The 23,062-nt window shown below is 41.4% G+C and overlaps 1 protein-coding gene and 1 pseudogene across 1 annotated transcript in view; both read right to left on the bottom strand.

Moving 5' to 3' along the window:
• The window catches only part of CASK (calcium/calmodulin dependent serine protein kinase), a 365,574-nt gene that overhangs the window by 82,151 nt on the left and 260,361 nt on the right, over positions 1–23,062 (bottom strand). The window lies entirely within an intron of this gene.
• On the bottom strand, positions 7,828–11,273 carry LOC118994493 (protein phosphatase 1 regulatory subunit 26-like; annotated as a pseudogene).

Genomic DNA, 23,062 nt, shown 5'->3' with positions numbered 1-23,062 from the left:
TAAGGTCTCTTTTGAGAAATCAGCTGACAGTCTGATGGGAACTCCTTTGTAGGTGACTGCCCCCTTATCTCTTGCTGCTTCTAGGATTCTCTCCTTCATTTTAATCTTGGCTAATGTAATTATGATGTGCTTTGGTGTGTTCCTTCTTGGGTACAACTTTTTTGGGACTCTTTGAGCTTCCTGGACTTCCTGGAAGTCTATTTCCTCTGCCAGATGGGGGAAGTTCTCCTTCATAATTTGTTCAAATAAGTTTTCCACTTGTGGCTGTTCCTCTTCCCCTTCTGGTACCCCTATAATTTGGATATTGGAACGTTTGAAGATGTCCTGGAGGTTCCTAAGCCACTCCTCATTTTTTTGAATTCTTGTTTCTTCATTCTTTTCTATTTGGTCATTTTTTCCTTCCTTCTGGTCCACTCCATTGAGTCCCAGTTTCCTTTCCATCACTATTGGTTTCCTGTGCATTTCTCTTCATTTCACTTAGTTTAGCCTTTATTTGTTCCTCTAATTTGTGACTAAAACCAACCAGTTCTGTAAGCATCCTGATCACCAGCGTTTTGAACTGTGCATCTGAAAGGTTGGCTATCTCTTTGTTGTTTAGAAGTATTGGCTCTGGGGCTTTGAGCTGTTCTTGAGCCATAATGTTTTGGTCTGTTTGTGCATGATATGTATGAGGGGCGGAGCCTAAGGTGTTCACCAGGACGGGGCAACCCAGGTTGCTGGGTTGTGAGGCTATATGTGGGGGCGGGGTCAGAGAAGGGCAGTGGTGTTTGTTCCACTCTCTCTTAGATTTCAATCCCCTCTGCTGCTTCCCGCAAGCAAACCAGCCCCCCCGGTGCTGGCTCCTGGGTGTGTGGGCCTGTGCACCCTCCAGGACCCCGTTTGGTCTCTAACAAACTCTCTGTGAGCCTGGGAGCTTCTCTCGGCATCTCGTCCCCGAAAGTCTTTTCAATTGGTGCTTTAAGGCTTCAATTCCTGTCGCTGTGGCCCTGGTTTCAGGGTCTGTTTCACCTCTTGCTCCTTTGCCTGGTTTATCTTTGCGTGAATGTGTGACCATGGTCAGCCAGCCACCTTGCGCCCTCACTGGGTCTGCCTGTTGCCACCCCACGCCTGGGATCTGCCAACTGCTGCCTGCACGCCTGGGTCACTTTCCCCTGAACAACCCCACTCTGCCAACTGCTGACTCTGCCCCTCTTACCTGTCTGGCTGAATGGTTCATTGTTGTCAGACTTCCATACAGTTCAATTTTCTGTGTTTTGGTTGCATTTTTGTTACTAAAACTCTGTTGTCTTTAAACTTGGTTGTGAAAGGAGGTACAGTGTTTCCACCTGCTCCTCCATCTTGGCTGGAAGTACGTTTTGTCTTCTTGACCAAGGGATATTACTAGTTCTACTCTCAAATTTTTCAGCTATGATTAGTATTAGTTTTTACTTACACATTTAATAAATGCACATTAGCAACAAAAATTCCACAGGTCCAAGAATTCCTCTCACTGTCACTGGAGACATTTTATTTTTGGCTTGATCTTACGATGCCAAGTATGATTTCCTAGGTCTTATGTCAGTGTGATTTCTTAAGGACTCATAGCATAATCAGCTGGAGTGATTATTGAACATGCAGATTTCTGGGCCGCACTCCAGACCTATTAAATAAGAATTTGAAAGGAGGCGTCTAGAAGTTTGTGCTTTAATAAACTTCTTAGGTATTTATAACTTATGCCCAGTGTTAAATTCTGAGAGTAAGAGTAACAGAATAATAGCAATGACAATTGCTACTTGTTTGAGCACTTTAGATGCTAGTTGCCAAAGTTCTTGAGAGCACAGGGCTGGAGCTCTCAAGATAGGCACTGGACAGAGTGGATAGTGTTCATGCGGATAAGAACAGATGATAAATCTCAACTGCCTGCTCATGAACAAAAAAGGCAAGTAAGTACCGAGGCTAGAAGGGGAAGAGAAGGAGCTCATATCACTATCAGTGGGAAGAAGTGACCGCTTGTCCATCTGTCCATCCATCCATCCATCCAATATTAAGGTCCTACTATGCACTAACTAGTGGGGTTCTATTTACTAGGGTTACAAGGATTAACAAGGTGAAAATTCTTGCCCTCAAAGGACTCACAAATTTCAAAGACAATGGCCCAGAAATGTATGACAGCTTGATCCCTTTGAGGACCTAAGAGTAATCTGGTCTCCAGCAATATCATCTAGAAGGGATTTCAGTGAGCAGCCCTAAGTTGGTGACTATCTGGATGTAAATGCATAACATGCCAACCTTCAATTTTCCCCCACCCTGCTCCATTTCTATTACTATATTTTTGCCTAGGGGACTCAAAATATTTTAGGGATAACCATAACAAATATAAAGCATTTGAGAAATATGCCAAAGTAAACAAAAAGTAATCAATGGAGGTACTTTCAATGCAATGTAACATTCAACTGTTTAAAACAGTAGTGAGAAATATGCAGCTTTTTCACTTCTCATTCTTATGGGTTATGTTTACTAAATTCAGAATTCAAAGTATAAATTCATGTAAAGTTGTGTCAAGGTGTGGAGGCAGGTGAGAGGCAATTGGGTTTTGAGAACAAAGGAATGCAGTAGCTTCTCTTTCTCAGCACCTTTTATTCCCTCCCTGAGTCCATGAAATATAAAGAATATACAGAACAATGTGATTTGGGACTTTGCCTGTTTTTGGACTTTCAGCTAAAGCCAAGAGTTAAGGTCAATAGGAATCAAGTAGCACCAAGTGGGCTAGAAAACTGCTACCTCATCCCTCTAGGGCTTGCTGCAAAGTGCTCAAAATGGTCCTTCCATCCTCACCCCAGGACCCCATTCTGCCTATAGAGGCAGAAACCTGGAGTTATAGGATGAGGAGATGAAATATTTGATTTTTCTCTTCTTCTTGATGGGGAAGAAAGGAGAGGGAGTTGCCCCCTTCTCCATGAAAGTAAAGGACAGTGAATGCTCCAAAATAACTATGCTCAGAAACTGGAGGTGCCAGCAAGGAGAACTCACTATCTCATTCTCTGAAGGAATGTTTGCTGAGCTGCAGCAACTTATAAGGCCTGTATTGGTACCTGAGGAGGGAGCCCTGTGTAAGAGAGAATCCTTGGGGAATTTGGTGGTGTTTGGGGTCCCAAGTGAAAAGAGACTTCTGGCTGCCTTCTTCCTGGCTGGAGTCTGCCTCAGGGACAGCCCCTGAGGGTAGGGTGCCCAACACTTGTATGCTGGGGCAAGAATGTGTGTTTCCCATGAGTCAAGTTCCTGTCTCAGAAAATAATCTGCCTGGAGACATCTTGATGGATCCTTGCCCAAGAGGGCTGTCTGCACAGAACAAGTGGACCCAAATATAGCTGTGGAGTAACCCCTGGGGGCAGAAGCAACCCAGGGCAGAGCCTAAATTTGGATGCCTGCCACACCAAGGGCATTAGCAACCAAGAGGGCAATGACTGTATGAGGGACAAGATTATAGAACAAGCTGTTTAAGTGCTTTTTTCCTTTTTTTCTGTGACCAGACTCTTGAATTCTTTGACATCCCATAATGGCACCTAGCATGGGGCTGAGTACACAGTACATGTTTAATACATGTTTCATCAAAAACTGAGTATTTGAACTGGTGCATAGGAACTGTAAATAGATATTTTTTAAAAAATTCAAAGTAACAAAAATAAACAGTGGGAATACTTATTTCTTAGCTTGTTTCTTTAGGAACCACACATTATTTATCATTCACATAGTTAAAATATTTCCTTCAAAATTAAGAAATTCTATTTGGACCATTATTTAATTCTTTTCTTCTTTTGTATGTTTCAAGGATGACTTACTGCAGAAAATTGTTCAAGGCAGAAAAGATCTTATATATTAACATGATTTGACTCTTCCATTTTAAGGAGAAAGCTGAGGTCCAGTGAGGTTGAGCGACAAGCTCAGGGTCCTACAGCCAGAGTAGCAGGGACTGAACCGAGGCCACCTGATGTGCTGTCCTTCCTTTCATACCAGATTTCCTTAGCTTATATTATAATTCAATAATACACAAAGTCTCATGCTTTCAGTGAGACACCTTCACCAAATATCTGGGGCAAGAACTTCAGAAAATATCACTTATAGACTGTAGGAAAAAATACACTAAATATGACTTAAAAGACATTAGCCAATCAACTACAAGCTTTGCCTTGTTAAAGAATGTTAGAATCCTAATTCTTTCCTGGCCAGATAGTAAATATTTCAGACACCATTTGAATTCTGTTACAACCACTCAACCCTGCCATGTAGGCAAAGGCAGCCATTGACAATTTACAAATGAATAGGCATGGTTGTGTTACAATAAAACTTTACTTATAAGAGAGGTAGCTGGCTGGATTTGGTCTGAGAGCTGTAGTTGACTGCTCTAGAAGCTTAAGTTCAAGGTGGATTGAAATGACAAAACATAATCCTTTTGCTATTTGCTTTCCTGAAATGTGAATATATCAAATGTATTTGTAAATTAGCTGAGGTGTAGAAGGTGAGGTAGAGGGAGAAAGGGAAGAATGTTAATAAATTATCCCTAGAGAGAAAACAAGAATGAATCTATTAGCTTGTTTTCTCTTTCTAATGAAATGAGTTACCTAACCTCAGCACTTTTTATTTTAAAAAAACACAGTAAAATGAGGAAATGTAAAGAGCTGCAAGGGAAACAGACTGTTTCACACTGTCTGCACACAGATAGGCCGGCTCCCCGCCAGTTTCTGTTGCTGGGTCAGATGTGACCACACATAAGCTACGTGGACATGTTTTATCTGTCTGCCTTAAGGAGTACAAGAACAGTTCCTTTAGGAGGCCACATTCTATCTTTGGGATGGGTTATTTTAAACAAAACATAATAAAGTTGGTGGTAATATTAAATTCAAATCTTCTGAAATTGTACTTTCAAACATAAAGATGAAAGCATCAGTTAATATGTCACTTTTTATTTATGTTCAAAACATTAAATCATTTCATTTTTTAACATACTCAATTACATCTCACTTTCATCTGATTTCTAGTCCTCAATTAGAAGCCTTTTTTTTGCTCATAGTTTATATGTAGCATTTAGCAAGGTCAACATATTTAAGATAGAATGGTTGGCAGAGAACCTATAAAATTACTGTCACTGGGTTATGTTCACTAAGCTTTCAGCCTAGAGAAAACCAAATCTAAGGACCAGACTGTACATTAGTTGAGAAAGATTATAGCTTTTGCAACCAGACTGTAGATATGGACCAAATAATGAATAAATTTGTGGAGTTACAGAGAACACTGAAGTTCATTAGCAACTACCATCTGAGCACTTAACTTCAAAGATACTGAAGAAGCTTCTTGCTGGGGAAGAAGGAAAGTTTTCAAGAGTCAAATATTTAGCTGCAGAGTATGTAATAACAGTGTTCACAAGTTTACACTGTACAATAATGGGAATTGACTTGCTGCGGAAACGCAGACTATCTCATTAAGAACTTTCTTTACATTTTCTTTGAAGAATCTGGTGATTAAGAACAAAATTTCAAGGCACATCTTTTCAGTGAACTCAGCAGATCAGCCATCAATATCCAATAGTATTTTTTAAAATTTTTGAAATCTGGCAAAATGTTAGGAAAAGGAGATTCAATAGTAAAATATAAGGAACTGGTGCTAGAACTGATTTTCAGAAGTTAGAGATCAGAGAAAAATCTTCTGAGATCTAAAATCTATTTTTCTCCTGCTCGTTTATATATAAACTTTTTCTCTTGGTTAAAAATATGAAAACGCCCTTTCAAAGATCTTTGGCCTCATTAAATGTGACATAGTCCAAACTAGGAAAAGAGCAGTATATTTAACAGTGGTCTAAAGACTGCGTGATGGGAAACTAAGTTTGAAAGAAACACACTACAAAACTTAAAATTGTGTTTTCAAAAATTGAAGGATCCACAATAAAACTTTGGGAGGAACTTATATAACCTGTCCATCTTAGGAATCTAAAAATGATTATGCATCATTGGGATATTATGACTTACAAAAAGAATTTAAAATTACCTAGGGCACTTTTCTTTTATGGGGTAAAAAATGTCTCAGCACTAAAAATTGTTTTTGCTAAAAATATATATTCTCTGAAATATCTTTTTTGATTCATGAGCAGTGCTTGATTTATTAGAAATAAAAAGCCAGTTCTCATATACAAAAGAAGCTGATTTTTGTTTTTGAGTATCCAATGCATTTCTTAAAAATTAAATAAAATGTAAAGCATAGGATACATGAACTGTTTTTCCTGGAAGGACGTGAGTGAATGAATATTTGATAACAGATATCTCAAGTGCACATCAGGCAGCCACAGGACAGTTGGACTCCCCAGGCCTGTTTGTCATAACATGGGACCAAGCAGACACTGACTGTGGTGCCAGTGCAGGTTCGCTTTTGGCACAAGAGCGAGTCACTGCTAAAACCCAGAGGTGCAGGATGTGCAGAAAACTCACTTGCATGTCAGCATACAAACTACATTTGGCTGCAAAGTAAACCTTGCTCCAGGACCATTGTAGCTAAATTGTGATGGAGAGTTCTAAAACTCGGGGTGACTGATGAACATCTGCAGGACATTCGCATGTAAATGTGGTGACTGGTCAGTGCCCAGACCTAGGTGACACAGCTGTCCCTCCTGTGTCTACAGTAGCCACGTGCACCCCTGCTGAACAGAAAAGGCGGAACAGGATGTCACACTCCTCCTTATCCTGAGCCCAAACACCTAGAGCACTGGGAGAGGACCAGGACTGCCCACAGCCAAGCTGCACGGTGCTGCACATGGCCCTCTCATCCTGCCATGGGAGGCAGGCTCTCTGAAAGCCACCCAAAGCATTTCCCTGGAGAGTACTGGACTCTGTCCTCAGTGATCAAAGTGTCTGGGCCTCATTCACTGGCACAGGTCAGGACATGAACATTTAAGATGTACGGGCTGCCAGTTACCTTGTAGGGAGGTGGCTAAAAAACAGTGGCTCCCATGTTCAGAGAGGTTTACTGAGCTATTAGAAGTATGTAGTTGTTGAACAGGACTGGATAGGAGACAACTGAGGTCTAGAGAAAATGGGGGTAACCAGCATGAGCTCCCACCTGGGACTTCCACATGCACTGAAGCGTGGCCAGTGTGTTTGCTGGTGCTTGTGCTTTGACATTTCTCTGGTCGAAGGCTCCAGGCTTTTCCCTGGGATCACTTATAACAAGTGATGTCCAGGAACCTTTGGATAAAGGCAGCGGGGCTTGGGGAGTGCTTTGGGGGTGTCAATGCTGCCACCTCAAGCATTGGTCACCACAGAGGTCACCTCAAAGTACCAGCCTCAGGGTCACTTAAACCTGGCTGTGACAGGCAGAACCAAGTGAGTGTTATGGAGGCCACAGAAACTGCACTCAGGGATGCCCTACAAAATCAAACAGCTATATTTTCCAAAAATGGTTTTACAGCACTTTAAATAATTTACAAAAAAGATATAAACATCATATTTACCAGGACACATGTGTTAAGTAAGGGCATCATTTCTCGGTGTACATATGTACAGGGCAGTTACAGTGGCTCCTATTCCCCGCTTTTACCCACATTGTCCATATATACACACAGGTACATGCCCATATATGTGTTGTCCATATACATGCTGGTGCGAGGATGCATACTCGCAGCTTGAGGACTTTGGCCATGAGGCCATTGTCTTCCATGAAGGTGTTGCTCAGTGTAGTGCATCACTATCCCAGGCCTCTTGGTCCTAGTTATCTCTATCCATTCTCTGTATACACCACAGGTCTAAAAATGCCCTCATCTGGATCCAAGTTTCTGTTGTTGTGTAAGCTGAGCACTGCTAGTGCCTACCCTCCTTCTTCATGAAGTAAGTTTGAGCTTCCAAACACAGAGCCATGGCCTGCTGGGCCCTCTCAGAGACTGAGAGGGACAGGCCCTGCATAGGCAGGTTCAGGCTGGGGCTGAAGGGGTGGACTGGCTTGGCCCCCAGGGAGACATTACTCCCAAAGTGGAATAATTGAGTGGAGAGCAGCACAGAGAAGCCTATGAAGGGCAGGCCCTTCTTGGGGTCAATGGCAAGGCTGGGCTCCCTTCTCCCTTTCACTCCCCAGGTCCCCTTGCCACACCTGTCCCTGCCTCAGCACTGATCACAGGCTCTGCAGACAACTCTGGTGGGCAAACTGCCCCATGGGAGGGTAAGGCCGGCCTGTGGCTGCCCCCTCCCTATCTGCTCCTGGGCTCCAAGTCAGTGTGCTTTGGCTCTCAGAGGTCATGGGCAAAGTCCCACTGGGGCTTCTTGCCAGAGCACCTGCTTCCACACAACTGGACAGATGACTGAAAGTTATATCCCTGGTGGCAGGCCTGGCCCTTTGTGGGCTTTGGTTTTTGTGTGGATAAAGGTTTCGCCTACTTGCGGGTGATCGTCTGGCAGACAACAGTTCCACTGGTGCTTCTGGGTGGCACCAACTGGTTTCTGGACAGAGCAGCAGGGAGGCAGGCCCGCTCTATGTGTGGCAGGCCATCCCCTGGTACAGGGGCCAGCTGAGGGGACCCCTGCCCCTTTGCCTTTGTGTGTACATGCTAGGCTGAAGGGCCAGGGATGGGCCCACTACCTTCTAGCACAGTGGTTGTAGCCTGGGCACACTCCCCAGCTTGGTGTGGTGGGACTCCGTCCTTGAATTTCTGAACTGCCCATGGAGCCCTTAGCCTTTTTGGCCAAAAACCTGCTGATCTCCAACTTGATGTTGTCACTGTTCATGAAACTGCTGTCATCAAACTGAGAGCCAGGGCTGGTGGATGAGCAGTGAAGGTGGTGGACCTCTGCCTCACTGGAGAACACATGTCCTTCACAGGCTGTTTGCCCAGACAGGAAGGCAGAGGCACATCCACAAGCGCAGTGCTGCCTGATTTTCTTCCCTCTGTCCAACTGCAGAAGATGCTGGAAGGTTTCCTTAGTGAGTCCTCCCTGCTGTCCTTTTCTGATTTTGAGAGGCAGGTTTTTTAAAAAAATTGTTTATGCTATTATAGTAGTCACTTTTTCTCCCTTTTCCCATGTCCATCCAGCCCCATGGACTGGCAATTTTTCAAGTGTGGGCTTCTGTCCTTCTAGCCTTTCTGGAAGTCGCCCTGCTGACCCAGGGCTGATGTCTTGGTGGTCTTGAACCTGACATTCTTCCTGCATACAGGCTGGTGTCTTTTTTTGAGCTTCCACTTGAACTGCAACAAGTCCTTCATGGCAGTGTCCAGGTCCTTGTCACTGTCCAGCAAGCTGCTTTTGTCCTTGGAACTCTCCCTCTTGTCTGTACTTTTCACCTCCACCACCTTCCTGTCTTCCTGTGTTCTGGTGACATGCCACCCCTGTAATCAGGGCCATATGCTCATCACCCAGCCTGACTGTCCTGCAGGGGACAGGCTGTCCCCTTGCCTGCCCTCTCTCCCAGGGACCTTGCTGGCTTTTTCTTGGTCAGACTGCTTTTCCCTGGCTAAGGTCAGGGTCTGGGGCTCCTTCACCACCTCTCATTTTCTTGGTCATGGCCCACCACACAGCACTGTTGCCTTTTCTGTGTTTCTTTTTGCAGCTCAGTGTTTTAGATTCAGGGGCTTTGGGGCCACCAGCCTATCTGTTGAGGCCAGGTGATGGCAGTGGCTCTCTACAGACTGCAGGCAGATGTCTGTTCTAGCCAGCAAACTCCCTGACTGTACCTTCAGCACCCAAAACATGTGGATCTCCTGCTATATACTGTTGTCGCTGTCCATAGAGCTGCTGTCACTGTTCGAGTGAGAAGGCAAATTTAGGGGACAAGGGAGTGGGCTGGCGTACAGGGGTCTGTCACTGCCCTCCCCAGGAGCTGGCAGGATCATTTTGGATATGTCTAGGATCGCTTTGGCACACATCGACTTGGTGATGTGTCTGCCCGATGTAAGCACTGGTCCATAAACTTGCTCTTAGCTGCTGTGTTTCCTGGGGGTGCAAAGGCTTTGGTTTCCTTTGGTGGCTTGAGGAAGTCAGGGTTAAGGCCACGTGGGCCAAGGTCATCCAACTTTGAGGTCACTGGCTTCTATTTGCCTAGCATTTTCCTATGGGTTTTGGGCAAGGCACACTCTGTGGCATGGCTCATGCTGTGGACAGGAGGATCAGTCTGCTCCTCCCCCAGCTGGGTTTTCTGCAGTGGTCCCTGCTTGTCTCCTTTCTTTTCTTCAGCTGGATAGCCTTCTTGATGCCACTGACACTGCTGGAGTTTGATGCCTTGTGTACCGGGGCCATGTTCTTAATTCCGTGTCTCTTCTTCCTGGGGCCCAGGTTCCTCCTGACCCCACCCTTACCCTAGGTTTTTGCAGTACAGCAGTCAGTGGCTGGCCTGGGGGCTACCAGCTTCACACCACCCAAACTCTCTGGTTCAGTGGTGACTTTACACCTGAGGCCTCTGGGCTGTGCAGTCACCTTAGCCAACCTGGGATGTTTCCAGAAGACAAACTCCTCACAAAATCCCACCAAATTCTACCAGTGCACCTGGATGACCAGCTCTTCACTGGATCAGAGTGCCAGTTTGGCCAAGTTGTCATCAGGTCTGGTTTATTATCTGTAGGCATGTCACATTTTGGGGTCTCCTATTGTCTTTTTTTTCTCTCAGAAACTGCTCTACTTCTACCTGGATGCTCTGCTCAAAAGGAGTCCTTGCTGCTTATGCTGACCCAGGAGGCAGAGCTTGGGGCCTTGCTGACTCCCACATGGCTTCTAGGGACACTTCCTGAGCCAGATGCAAGTTTTGGGGGACACAGAGTAGTCAGGAGCTGCTCTGAGAAGGCTCTGGCTGGGGGGCCCTGCTCTTGGGCTTCAGGTATACTCGTGGATGGTTTCCTCAATGTCTCAGCCCATAGACTTATCACTGTTTGAATCTGGCACCCAGAGGCCAAAGTCTACAGTTTCTTTCTCCCTCATGGGGTCAAAATCAGCAGCAATACCACAGGCAACTAAGTTGGGGCTGGTGGCTAGCTGGGTGTCAACTCCTCTGGCCTCTGTGGAGGGTGCGCTCCTGGCTCCTGCCCCAGGAGGCCCAGTTGCTCAGAGGCCTGTTGATGATCATCTGCACCCTGGCACACACTGCTTCACTCTCTGTGCCCTCTGGCTCTGAAAAGCTGCTGGGAAACCTACAGCATCCCAGCAGTCCAAACGCCTCCCATGTAGACTGGAAAGCAAGCAGGAGGGACATTCATGAGGAACATTCTAGCAACAGGGAGGCATGAAGAGGCCAGTATTTGTTTGCCTGCTAGCTTCACATCCTCAAAAAGCTGCCCAGGTACCAATGAGATAAAGGCCACACATGTTTCCCTATCAGGGGTGTCCAATCCGTAGCCCATGGGCCACATGTGACCCAGGATGGCTATGAATGAGGCCTAACAGAACATCGTAAATTTACTTACAACCTTTTTTTTTTTTTTGCTCATCAGTTTCCATTAATGTTTGTATATTTAATGTGTGGCCTAAAACAACTCTTTATCTTCCAGTGTGGCCCAGAGACACCACAAGGTTGGACATCCCTGTAGGTTAAAGAGCAAAAGGACTTGGACCCCAGGTGGGTGACTGCAATGTCATGGGATGGTTCATTCTTAACAGAGCAGTGAGCTCCCAGTTTCTGTGCCTTCCTCAGTAGAACTGGACTAGTCCTGGGAACACTGATGACCAGCTGGCAAACAGCTTCTACCCCAAAGGTCAGGGGTCACCATTCAGTGTGGGTAGTGACAGAGATTGAAACTCTCTTCAAGTCCAGGTTCAGAGTTTTGATATGTTGGCACATTGTGTACATGAGGTCTTTAATGCCCCACCTGCATTCTGTGATATCCTTTTGCCCACTTTTTAAATAGACTTTATACTCTATTGGTCCCATGCCTTACTACCACCACCTCCTGGAGTGCCAGCCTAACCACCCTGTGTCCTGGGGTAGGAGCCATGTGTGGAGGCAGGGGGCCCAGGGGCAGTGGGGTTCCAGCACCCCACCCCTTGGGGGCACATGGAGGAGGCTGGGGTTGCCTTCTCCCCACCACTGCTCCTCACCCCCTATAAAATTTCTAAAAATCATTTTTACTTAAAAAAAACTGAAGAAGCACTCAGATTAGTCATGCAGATGACTCTCCATCTGGATAGAGATAATGTACTCTATTTATTTTAAGAGTGTACTTCCATTTTATTTGCACATTATTTTTCACAATTTGTACTGTGTGTTAACTTTCCCTTTACAAATTGAGAAAACAATGGAAATAGCTAAAATTTATAAATCTTAAACTAAACTTGTTTCTTACATTAAAAAAAGGCATTACATCCACAAATCTAGTGACCATAATAAATTAGCAGGAGTCCCACTCTGGAATTTGGATTTTCCCTGGAGAAAAGTTTGGGGCTGCTACCAATACTATGGCCTAGTTTATACCAAGCAACTTGACTTAGAAATGGATATCTGATGTACTGTCTATTGTATTTGGTGGACAATAAGAATGATGCTGGAAGCCCTTGAGTTAGATGTCCCGGGAAAGCTTTAACCGAAGAGTATAGCAATGAAATGCTAGCTTAAATCAAGTTTTAGAAAATCATGATGGAGTATATATCCTTACTTGAAGTCTTTATAAAAGGGGACTTGGCTGGCTTAACTAAATCTATTATGAGTTTTCTTCTGATAACAAATAGGAAATTTAAAAATCAGTATATCCGGGTCAATTGAAGATTTCCTGAAAACTTTGGATCCTGACACTGAAAATACGCCTAAGGGGGCTCTTGTTTGGCTTAGCTTTTATTTGTCTGTAGAGACTTGCTTTTATTTCATTCCCATTAGAACATTGAACTTACAAGGATTTATTTTTGATTCCAAAAAGTTAAGACTTGCTTGACTTTCTAGTTCAATCTAAAATGACTACCTTTTTAGTGGACTAACAGTGTAAGCCACTGTGGCAGATTTCTGGCCAGTTTGCAGCTCTTTCTGAGAAACTCAAGCACTGGCCACAGATGACCTAACTTGACTGTTCTCTGGGAATTTTTCAGCTGGCAAATAACTCTAAGATCAAGTCCTGTAAGAAACAACTCATAATCCCTATTCTTGAGCAAGCAAAAGAAAGCATGAGGGAAAACAAGCCTATGTAGATATATACAGACTGTACTTTTCTTTTAATTAAACTTTCTGAAATAGGGCACTTTTAAATACCAGATTTAAGAGTTTGCCCAACTGTGAGACATTTCACTATGACATAAATTTCTTTTCTATTAAAAAACACTTAAATATATTGTTCAAAAGGGTTAAAACCTCATTTCCTAATGAACTCTACATACTGAAGCGTATACGATAATAGTTAAATGGTATTTACACTAAGTGAACATCCTATTAGTAATTTCCTGTTTTAAAAGAAAACATTTATGTCAGGTATGTAGCATAGTACTTTACTTAATTACTTATATAATATAGTAATTCTTGACTTAAGATATGCCCTTTATTTTGCATAGATGAACACCAAGCATATTTGTACAAGTAGCTATAGCAAAAATGATTTTCTGTTGTGGAAAAGCTAAAAGAGAACAAAACAAAGACAGTCTGACAGAAGTGGTTTTATGAGATAATGTTTGAAGGGCCACAAAGAGAAAAGGCAGCTATGTTCCTGGATTGTGGATGTTGCAACCCATTGAATGTTCTTCAACTGAGCATATTACATTCCATTTGGCAGGAGGGGGGAATTCCTCCTTTCCTTGAGAACAGCATGAAGAAGAATCAGTACTTGTTGCACTTTCAAGGCGTTTTGAACATTCCTTTGCCTTCTGGTAGTTTACTGTGGTGTCATAAAAGAGAATGATACTCAATGGGAAATACTGGTACTGGGGACAAGCTGATTCATTATTCTTGATATTTTAGAGTAAATTCTAATCCCTGTTTTAAGAATTAATTCATCTAAACAAATCAGGGAAGTAGAGCAGGGGTGTGAAATTCATTTTCTCCAGGGGCCACATCAGCCTCAAAGTTGCCTTCAAAGGGCCAAATATAACTTTAGGACTGTATAAATGTAAGTACTCTTTTAAGTGTTAAGTGAGAGCTCAGTACTGCTGCAGGGTAGAAACAAGGTGCCGGGCAGATAAAACAAGGTAGAGGGCCGGATTTGGCCCACAGGCCTTGTGTTTGCCACTTGTAAAGTAGAGGAACTACTGTTATTAATACTTTTAGTGAAAGTCATACATTCCTTTTACAAAGATGTATAACGTGGGAGCTCACTTGAAGCCCAGATAGGGATAAGGCTAAATTTCCTATTACCAGATACCTTTATTTTGAGACTGTCTTTTTCCTATTATAAATTATCTACCATAAAACATTGATATTGGATAAATGGATAAACAAAATGTGGTATATACATACAATGAAATATTTTTCAGCCTTTAAGAGGAAGGAAATTCTGATACATGTTATAACGTGTATGAACCTTTAGCACATTATGCTAGGTGAAATAAGCCAGACACAAAAGAACAAATACGGTATGATTCCACTTACATTATGAGGTCCCTATAGTAGTCAAATTCATTGAGACAGGAAGTAGAATGGTAGCTTTTAGAGGCTGAGAGATAAGGAAATACTGAGTTGTGGTTTAATGGGTATAAAGTTTTAGTTGGGGAAGCTGAAAAAAGTTTAGAGATGTAATGGTTGCCCAACAATACGAATTTACTTAATGCCACTGAATTGCAGTTAAGTGCAATTCAGTATATATCCTTACTTGAAGTCTTTGTAAAAAGGGGCCCAGATGGCTTGACTAAATCCATTATGAGTTTTCTGGGTAAATTTTATGTTATGTGTATTTTACAATAGTAAAAAGATGAAAAATTAGTATCACGGCAAAAAATTTGCAAAAACCTGTGATCTTTGGGAAATGACAAATATGTATTCACAATTAGTTTTTTTAATAACATCAATGTATGGTTGCCTCTAGCACACCCCATACTAGGGATATGGCCCGCAACCCAGGCATGTACTCTGACTGGGAATTGAACCTGTGATGCTTTGGCTCTCAGGCCTGTGCTCAATCCACTGAGCTACACTAGCCAGGGCACAAATACATATTTGAATGAAGACTAAATGAACTAAAACATTTTATTCTGAGAAGATACCACCAGGAGATACTCTCTTATTGAAAAAGTACGTAAAATTATGTAATTCATACTGTTTTTAAACAAAAAAGACAATTTGGGCTTCTTTCACAAGGTACAACTACACATTAGTAGTTTATTAAAAACAGTTCTTGACCTATATAAAGGATACATGGACAACAACTGAGAAGGGTGGAAATGGGGGGGAGGGGGGAGGATGGGGGTGGGATGGGATGGGAGTAATAGATAGAAAACTGTACTTGAAAAATAATTAAATAAAAAATTGGGGAAAAAAGAAAACAAACAAACAAAAAAAAGAAAAATAAATAAAATCTTTGTTAAAAAAAACAGTTCTTGGGAGAGAAAAACAAATTTAGCATTTTAATGTCAGTTAACAGTTAAACGTTAGCCATACAGCTAAATACCGAGATGGAGGAATCAATGCAACGATCCTGATAATCCTGGCTGGTTTGGCTCAGTGGATTGAGTGTGGGCCTGAGAATAGTCAGAGCATATGCCTGGGTTGCAGGCCAGGTCCCTGGTAGGGGATGCGCGAGACGCAACCACACACGATGTTTCTCTCCCTCTCTTTCTCCCTCCCTTCCTCTCTCTCTAAAAATAAATAAATAAAATCTGTAAAATATCTACTGGGATCACTTCTTCAGTGAGCTTTCTGGGCACTTCAGGGGGCAAGCAGCTTGGCTATTCTGGATTGGTGTTAGGACACAGGGACAATGCCAGGAGACACTGGAAACTGATGTTGTAGTGGGAGCATGGATTGATTATAGATGACATTATGGGGTCCACAGTACACTGTAACCCACAGCACATGGAAGAAACTTCTAACAGTGCTTTACCTTATAAAAGTACAAAAAGGGTAAAGTAGATGTTTTTAAATAAAAAGAAAATATAATACTTTTCATTTTTCACTTTTAAAAGTTTTATTGTGATATCATTTATATATTGCACAATTTACCCACTGTAAGTGTACAGTTTGATGATTTCTGATAAATTCATACAGTTGTACAGCCATCATCTCAATCTAGTTTTAGAACATTTCAGACATTCCCCCAAATTGCCTTGTGTTGTATCTAAGAACTCTTTTCCTACCCCAAGGAAATGAAGATTTACTCCAATATTTTAAAAGTTTCACAGTTTTAAACCTACAATGGATCTTTGACCCATCTTGTTGAAAATTTTATGTATGGTGTGAGGTAAGGCACTAAGTTCATTTCTTTGCATACAGATATTCAATTGCTCCAGCACCATGTTAAAAAAAAAAACAAAACAACCCATACTATTCCTTCCTCACTGAAATGCCTTGGCACCTTTGTTGAAAATCAATTGACTACAAATATGACAGTTTATTTCTGAACTCTATTTTGTCCCATTGACCTTTATATCTATCATTACACCAATATCACACTGTTTTCATTACTGTAGCTTTATAGTAAGCTTTGGAATCAGTGCTCCAACTTTCTTTTTTCAAAACCGTTTTCTTATTTCCATAGAAATTTTAGAACCAGCTTGTCAACCCCTACAAAAAGAAAAACTCTTCAGGGATGTTGACAAGAATTGCATTGACTCTGTAGATCAATATGGGGAAAACTACCATTTTAATAATACTGTGCCCCCCAATCCAACAATATGATATCTCTCTCTATTTGTTTAGATCTTTACTTTCAACAACATTCATAAAATTTTAAGTTATATTTTATTGATCATGTTATTACAGTTGTCTCAATTTTCCCTCCTATGCCCCCTTTCCACCCAGCGTCCCCTACTTGCTCAGGCAACCCCCACACCATTGTTCACATGCATGGGTCATATGTATAGGTTCTTTGGCTATTCCATTTGCTATATTGTACTTTACATACCCATGGCTATTCTGTAACTACCTATTTGTACTTCTTTATCCCCTACCTCTTCATGCATTCAGCAATATCTACCTCCCATCTGGCAACCATCAAAATGCTTTCTGTATCCATGATTATGTCTCTGTTCTTGTTTGCTTAATTTTCTACATTTAACTCTTGATATTTATTATTTGCCATTATATTGTTCATAGTTTTGATCTTTTTCTTAAACGAGTCCCTTTAACATTTCATATGATCTGCAGATGATGAAGTCCTTTAGTTTTTTCTTGTCTGGGAAGCTTTTTACCTGCCCTTTGATTCTAAATGATAGCTTTGCTGGGGAGAGCAATCTTGGCTGTAGGTCCCTGCTTTTCATGACTTTGAATATTTCTTGCCAATCCCTTCTACCTGCAAAATTTCTTTTGAGCAATCAGCTGATAGTGTTATGGGAACTCCTTTGTAGGCAATTATCTGTTTTTCTTTTGCTGCTTTTAAGATTGTCTCTTTAACTTTTGGCATTTTAATTATGATGTGTCTTGGAGTGGGCCTCTTTGTATCCATCTTGTTTGGGACTTTTCTGTGCTTCCTGGACTTGAATGTCTATTTCCTTCACCAAATTAGGAAATTTTTCTTCCATTATTTTTTCAGATAGATTTTCAATTTCTTGCTCTTTCTCTTCTCTTTCTGGTACTTTTATGATGTGACTATTGGAGCTATCGAAGTTGTCTCAGAGGCTGCTTACACTCTTCTAATTTTTTTTGGATTCTTTTTTCTTCTCATTGTTCTAATGGGTTGTTTTTTGCTTCGTTATGTTCCAAATCATTGATTTGATTGTCAGCTTCATCCACTGTACTGTTACTTCCCTGTAAACTGTTCTTTATTTCAATTAGTTTATCCTTTGTTTCTGACTGGATCTTTTTTATGCTGTGGAGGTCCTCACCTTGAGCATCCTTATAATCAGTGTTTTGAACTCTGCATCTGATAGATTGCTTATCTCCATTTTGCTTAGTTCTTTTTAGGGAGTTTTAATTTGTTCTTTCACTTGGGCTATGTTTCTTTGTCTCCTTGTTTTGGCAGCTTCCTTGTGTTTGTTTCTATATATTAGGTAGAGCTGCTTTGACTCTCTGTCTTCATAGTGTGGCCTAATATAGTAGGTGTTCTGTAGGGTCCAGAGGCACAGCCTCCCCTATCACCCACGTTGGGTACTCAAGGTGCACCTTTCATGTGGGCTGAGTACACCCTCCTCTTGTAGTTGAGACTTGGGTGCTGTTGGCAGGTCAATGGGAGGGATTTACCCAGGCCAGTCAGCTGCAAGGTTTGGCTGTGACCACTGACCTCCACCTTCCATGGAAGATGAACTGTGCAGGGGCAGGGTGGTGGTGCTCCAACGTGGCCTAGAGCTGTCCACTGGGTGTATGGGATTTGGGGTTTCCTGGGTAGTGCATGTCAAGGTCAGCTTCAACCTGTTTTTTGCCCAGAGCCACCTTGCCCGAAGTATAAAGCAATCTGAAATGGTTGCTACTTGTGTGGGGCTTGGAGATTCCCAGGTAAAGTCAAGTTGTGAATGTAGGCTGGCTGCTGCTAATGCTGGGCCTGAGGCTCACTGAGCCCAGCTATTGCTTGTTTGAGAGTATTTAGGAAGTTGTGAAGGATGAGCCAAGACCAGCCATTCATATAGAAAAGCAGCTTGGGTGGGTCCATGAATTGGGTGAGGCAGAGTCTCTGGGTATCTCCAAGGTGGGTCAAAAAGTGTTAGCCAGGTTAATGGAGAGCTTGCTGGTTCTGTGGGAGGGTTTAGAAAAGGAGCAATGTCCTCTGCTCGCCTTAATGGCAGGTACTTTAGTTCCTCCCTTTATGTAGCTGGTGCCTTTCAAGCTGCTACCCCAGTGCTGGAGCTCAGAGGGAATGAGTCTGAGTAGGTGAGTCTGTGTGGGGGTTCTTTAAGAGGAACTGCTTGGGGCTCCAGAAGTTTCTTCCACCAACTCAATCTCTGCTGGTTTTTGCAGCTATAAGTTGTGGGAGCTTGTCTTCCTGTCACTGGAACCCTAGGCTGGGGGGTTTGGTGTGGGGCTGAGACTTCTGCTCCTTAGATATCCCTCCCAAATTTTTACCCACCACGAGTGGGTGTGGGACTAACCCATTCCATGTTTGTACCACTCCCACAAGTCTGGATGGATGTGGTTTCTTTAATTCCACAATTGTCCAACTTCCATTCAACTCAATTTCTGCCAGCACTGAGTGATGGTTGTTTGCCGAGTGATTTTTTAATTATAAATAATTACAAAATTATTTATAATTTTGATGTCGTTGTGTGAAGAGGCAAGCCATGTCTGCCTATGCCCCATCTTGACTGAATGTCCAACATTCATAGACTTTAGTGTATGTGTCCTATACTGTTTTGTGCAATCCACTAAGCATTTTTACTTTTATTTTCACATGATTCATTGCTTATCTATAAAAGTAGTTAGTGTTTGTATATTGATCTTGAGTCCTGTAATCTTGCTAAACCTGCCTATTAGTTCTAGATTATTTTGTAGATTCCTTAGGATTTTCTACATGCAAGAATATATCTTTGCGAGAAGATAGTTTATTTCTTCTTTGTTTTTTTTTTGTTTTTAATATTTATTTATTCACTTTTAGGGAGAAGGGAATGAAAGGAGAAAGAGAGGGGAACATCCATGTGAGAGAGAAACATCAATTGGCTGCCTCCCTCACATGCCCTATCCGGGAAGCAAACTACAACCCAGGCATGTGACTTGACCAGAATTGCACCAGTGACCTGCTTTGTGGGAGGCTGCCCAACCAACTGAGTCACAGTGGACAGGGCTTGAATTTCTTTTTCTTGCTGTGCTACACTGGTCAGAACCTAAATGTTGAACAGAAGTATTAGGAGTAGACAGTCCTTGTTTTGTTTCTGCTTGTATTAGTTATCCATTGTTTCTTAACATGTGACCATTTACAGCAGTAGCTTTTGGGGGGCTAAGTCTATTGATATCTACATTTAAAATGGAGAAATATTACTTTGAAAATCTTCACGACATGATATTTCTAGTTCTTTATCACAGTAATTTTCTTTTATGCAGTACTCTTCTACTGACATTAATACTTTGATACATTGATGGAAACAGACATGGGAATTTTTGCCCATCCACTTAGTAACAGTGGAGTGAGAGACCCCAAGGCTCAAAGTGAGCAGCAGTGCACTTCAGTCTCCAGCTCCAGGAGGCAAGTAGCATAAGAGCCCCACCAGTGGCCCACTACCCAGTTGGTTTCATATTTGCCAAAATTCATTCTTAAGACTAAATGGGTCCCCAAGAAAGTACCAGTAGCTCAGCCTTTGAAGATCCTCAGATAGTCCAGACATTTAAGTGCGAACTGACAGGACTATAAATTCATGGGAAGCTTTGTTTTGGCACTTCCTGACTGGTAATCTATTAAAACTTCCAAACTTAACAGTGTATCAAGTTATTTCTCAGATCCCAAATTGCACAAAGACATGAAATTACTGCAGAAGTTTCTTTAGGAAATTTCCAAGTTCTAAAAATATGCTGTTCCCAAATATGACGACTAATTTAAAATCATCTCAAAAAAGCAAAGGAGTAAACCAAGAGTTGTAGTTTTCCAGTGGTGACTCCAGGTTAGATAGAAAAACTCTCTAATTCTCCCTAAACAGTAAAAAATTATAATAAAGATGCCAGTAATACAAAATATTGATGATACCAGACACCAGTTTATTTCTAATACAATATTTACAAGTATTGATCTATCATAAAAATCTACTTATAAATTAATATAAAACTGCTAAATTAAGTTGCTGCTGCTATTAGTTTTTGCTTTATTAATCTAATCACAAATTATTTTTTAGAAAACATAATTTTAGAACTTCCCACAGAAATAACCTTACATTGGTAGGGTATCATATTTACTATGAAAACAGCAGTTTGTAATAAATGCTAACAGCTGTTCAGAGGTATGACAGATGGTGGATGAATGTTTAAAATTCAGTTGTCAGAGCTTGGCAGGGAGATAAATGTCATTTAACACTGTTTTATAACACTGTTGACTTAGAAAATAAACATTTACTCTGTAATAGGGACATTTCCACAAGAAATTGAGAAGACTGAGAATCAGCACCAAATAACATTTGCAAAATGCTTTTCATGTTAAAAAAAACCCCTCTGGGTTTTTCAGTCTATCCAAAAAACATCCATCATCTGACCACTCAATGTATCATACATACAAGTTCCAACCCAAAACTGATTAGACATATCATTAAAATACACAACTATACTTTAACACCAATTCTTAAGAAAGCCTAATTAATGAATGATAGGGTAACATGTCACTATTTTATATTAGCTTTGTGCAATGTGTACTCACACTTGAAGAATCGATTCCAGGCAAAATCAGTTTTCCTTGCTGTACTGGGCTAAATACTGTCCCCTCAAAGTTCATATCTACCCATAATCTCAGAATGTGATCTTATCTGGCAACAGGGTCTTTGTAAATGTAATTAATTAAGATGAAGTCATATTGAACTAAGGTGGGTCCTAAATCCAATGACTGGTATCCCTTTAAAAAGGCTATGTGAAGACAAGAGTCTCACCCATACAGAGGAAAACTCCACGAGAAGATGGAGACACAAATTGGAGTGATGCACTTACAAGCCCAGGAATGCTGAGGATTGTAGGCAACTCTAGAAGCTGAAAGAGACTAGAAAAGATTCTTCCCTGGTGCCTTGGGAGGGAGCATAGCCCTACTGGCATCCTGACTTGGGACTTCCAGCCTCCAGAATGTGAGGGAATAATTTCTGTTATTTTAAGCCACCCAGTTTATGGTACCTTGTTACGGCAGCTTTAGCAAACTAAAACACGTGCCAAATTGTATTATACTAAAATTGATCTGTATATTTCATATACAGACCATCTCTGCACCTTTTAATTTCTGAAAGTAGACATACCAGAACAAGCTGGACCAAGCTCGGCTTCTCTTCAAGCCTCTTTATATCTTTCTACAAAACGAGGGACAGCATGTGTGTGCCAGGAGGAACTGGTTGGGTAGGAAATATTTAGAGGTTCTGAACCTATTTCTAGCTACACATTACACTAGATGTGTTTTACTAGAATTCAAATCAGAAAGTTTCCTCCCTTCAGTGGAACCACAGTATTTCTTCTTTTGTTTTCCCGTAAATTCTTTCAGTATGACAGTTGTTTTGTTTCCTGTAAACAAATGCTAATAATGTTTCTTTGAATTCTGAGCTTGTTACTGTTTTAAACACATGACTAGAAAAAATAAAATACTTGATGATTTTTAGTCTTCTGTAGAAACTTAATTCTGTTTCTTGCCAGCTTAAAACTTATGGCTTTGCCCTGGCTGCTGGCTCAATTGGTTGGAACATCATTCTGTACACCAAAAGGTTGAAAGTTGATTCCCAGTCAGGGCATATACCTAGGTTGAGGGGTTTGATCTCTGGTCTAGGTATGTATGGGAGACCGATCAATGTTTCTCTGTCTCTGTCTCTCTCCTCCTGCCCCTCTCTCTAAAAATCAATAAACACATCCTTGGGTGAGGGTTTGAAAAGTTATGGCCTCAAATTTAGCTATTTAGAGTATTACTGAATCAATAGGAATTATTTAAATATAATAAAGATATTTAATAAATTGGTTCAGTGGGATTAAGTAGCAGTCAATCCATAGCCACAAAACTATGCCTCTAGGTGTCACTACTTAGAATCCTTAAAAAGGAACCAATACTGATTTTACAAAACAAAACAAGCCAAATCCAAGTATGGGATATAGAGCATTAAAAGGAAGAATAATGAATGGTCAAAGTTTGAAAAGCTTCTTCTCAACAGCTGGTCATACCATGTTCCTTTTGGGGGGCATACCATAGCATTTAAGTATTAAATATAATCTTAATGGCTAGATTTCTTTATGTGGCAACCAGCTGAATACTTCATTGATTATATTATTGAAATGTAGACTCTTAGCTTTGAAATAAGAGCTTACTGAACTGTATTTATGGGATAAAGATCATGAGGGCATATTCTCATCATGGTTTATGTCATTCATGATGATTAAACTTTCATTGAAGGACAGCTCAGTTTATGTCTTCAGAACC

This window comes from Sturnira hondurensis, unplaced genomic scaffold, assembly GCF_014824575.4.
Source record: "Sturnira hondurensis isolate 20B ecotype Veracruz unplaced genomic scaffold, ASM1482457v3 Scaffold0009449, whole genome shotgun sequence".
Classification (NCBI taxonomy): Eukaryota; Metazoa; Chordata; class Mammalia; order Chiroptera; family Phyllostomidae; genus Sturnira; species Sturnira hondurensis.
Note: the sequence above shows the minus strand (reverse complement) of the source record. Positions and strands in the feature narration are given on the sequence as shown.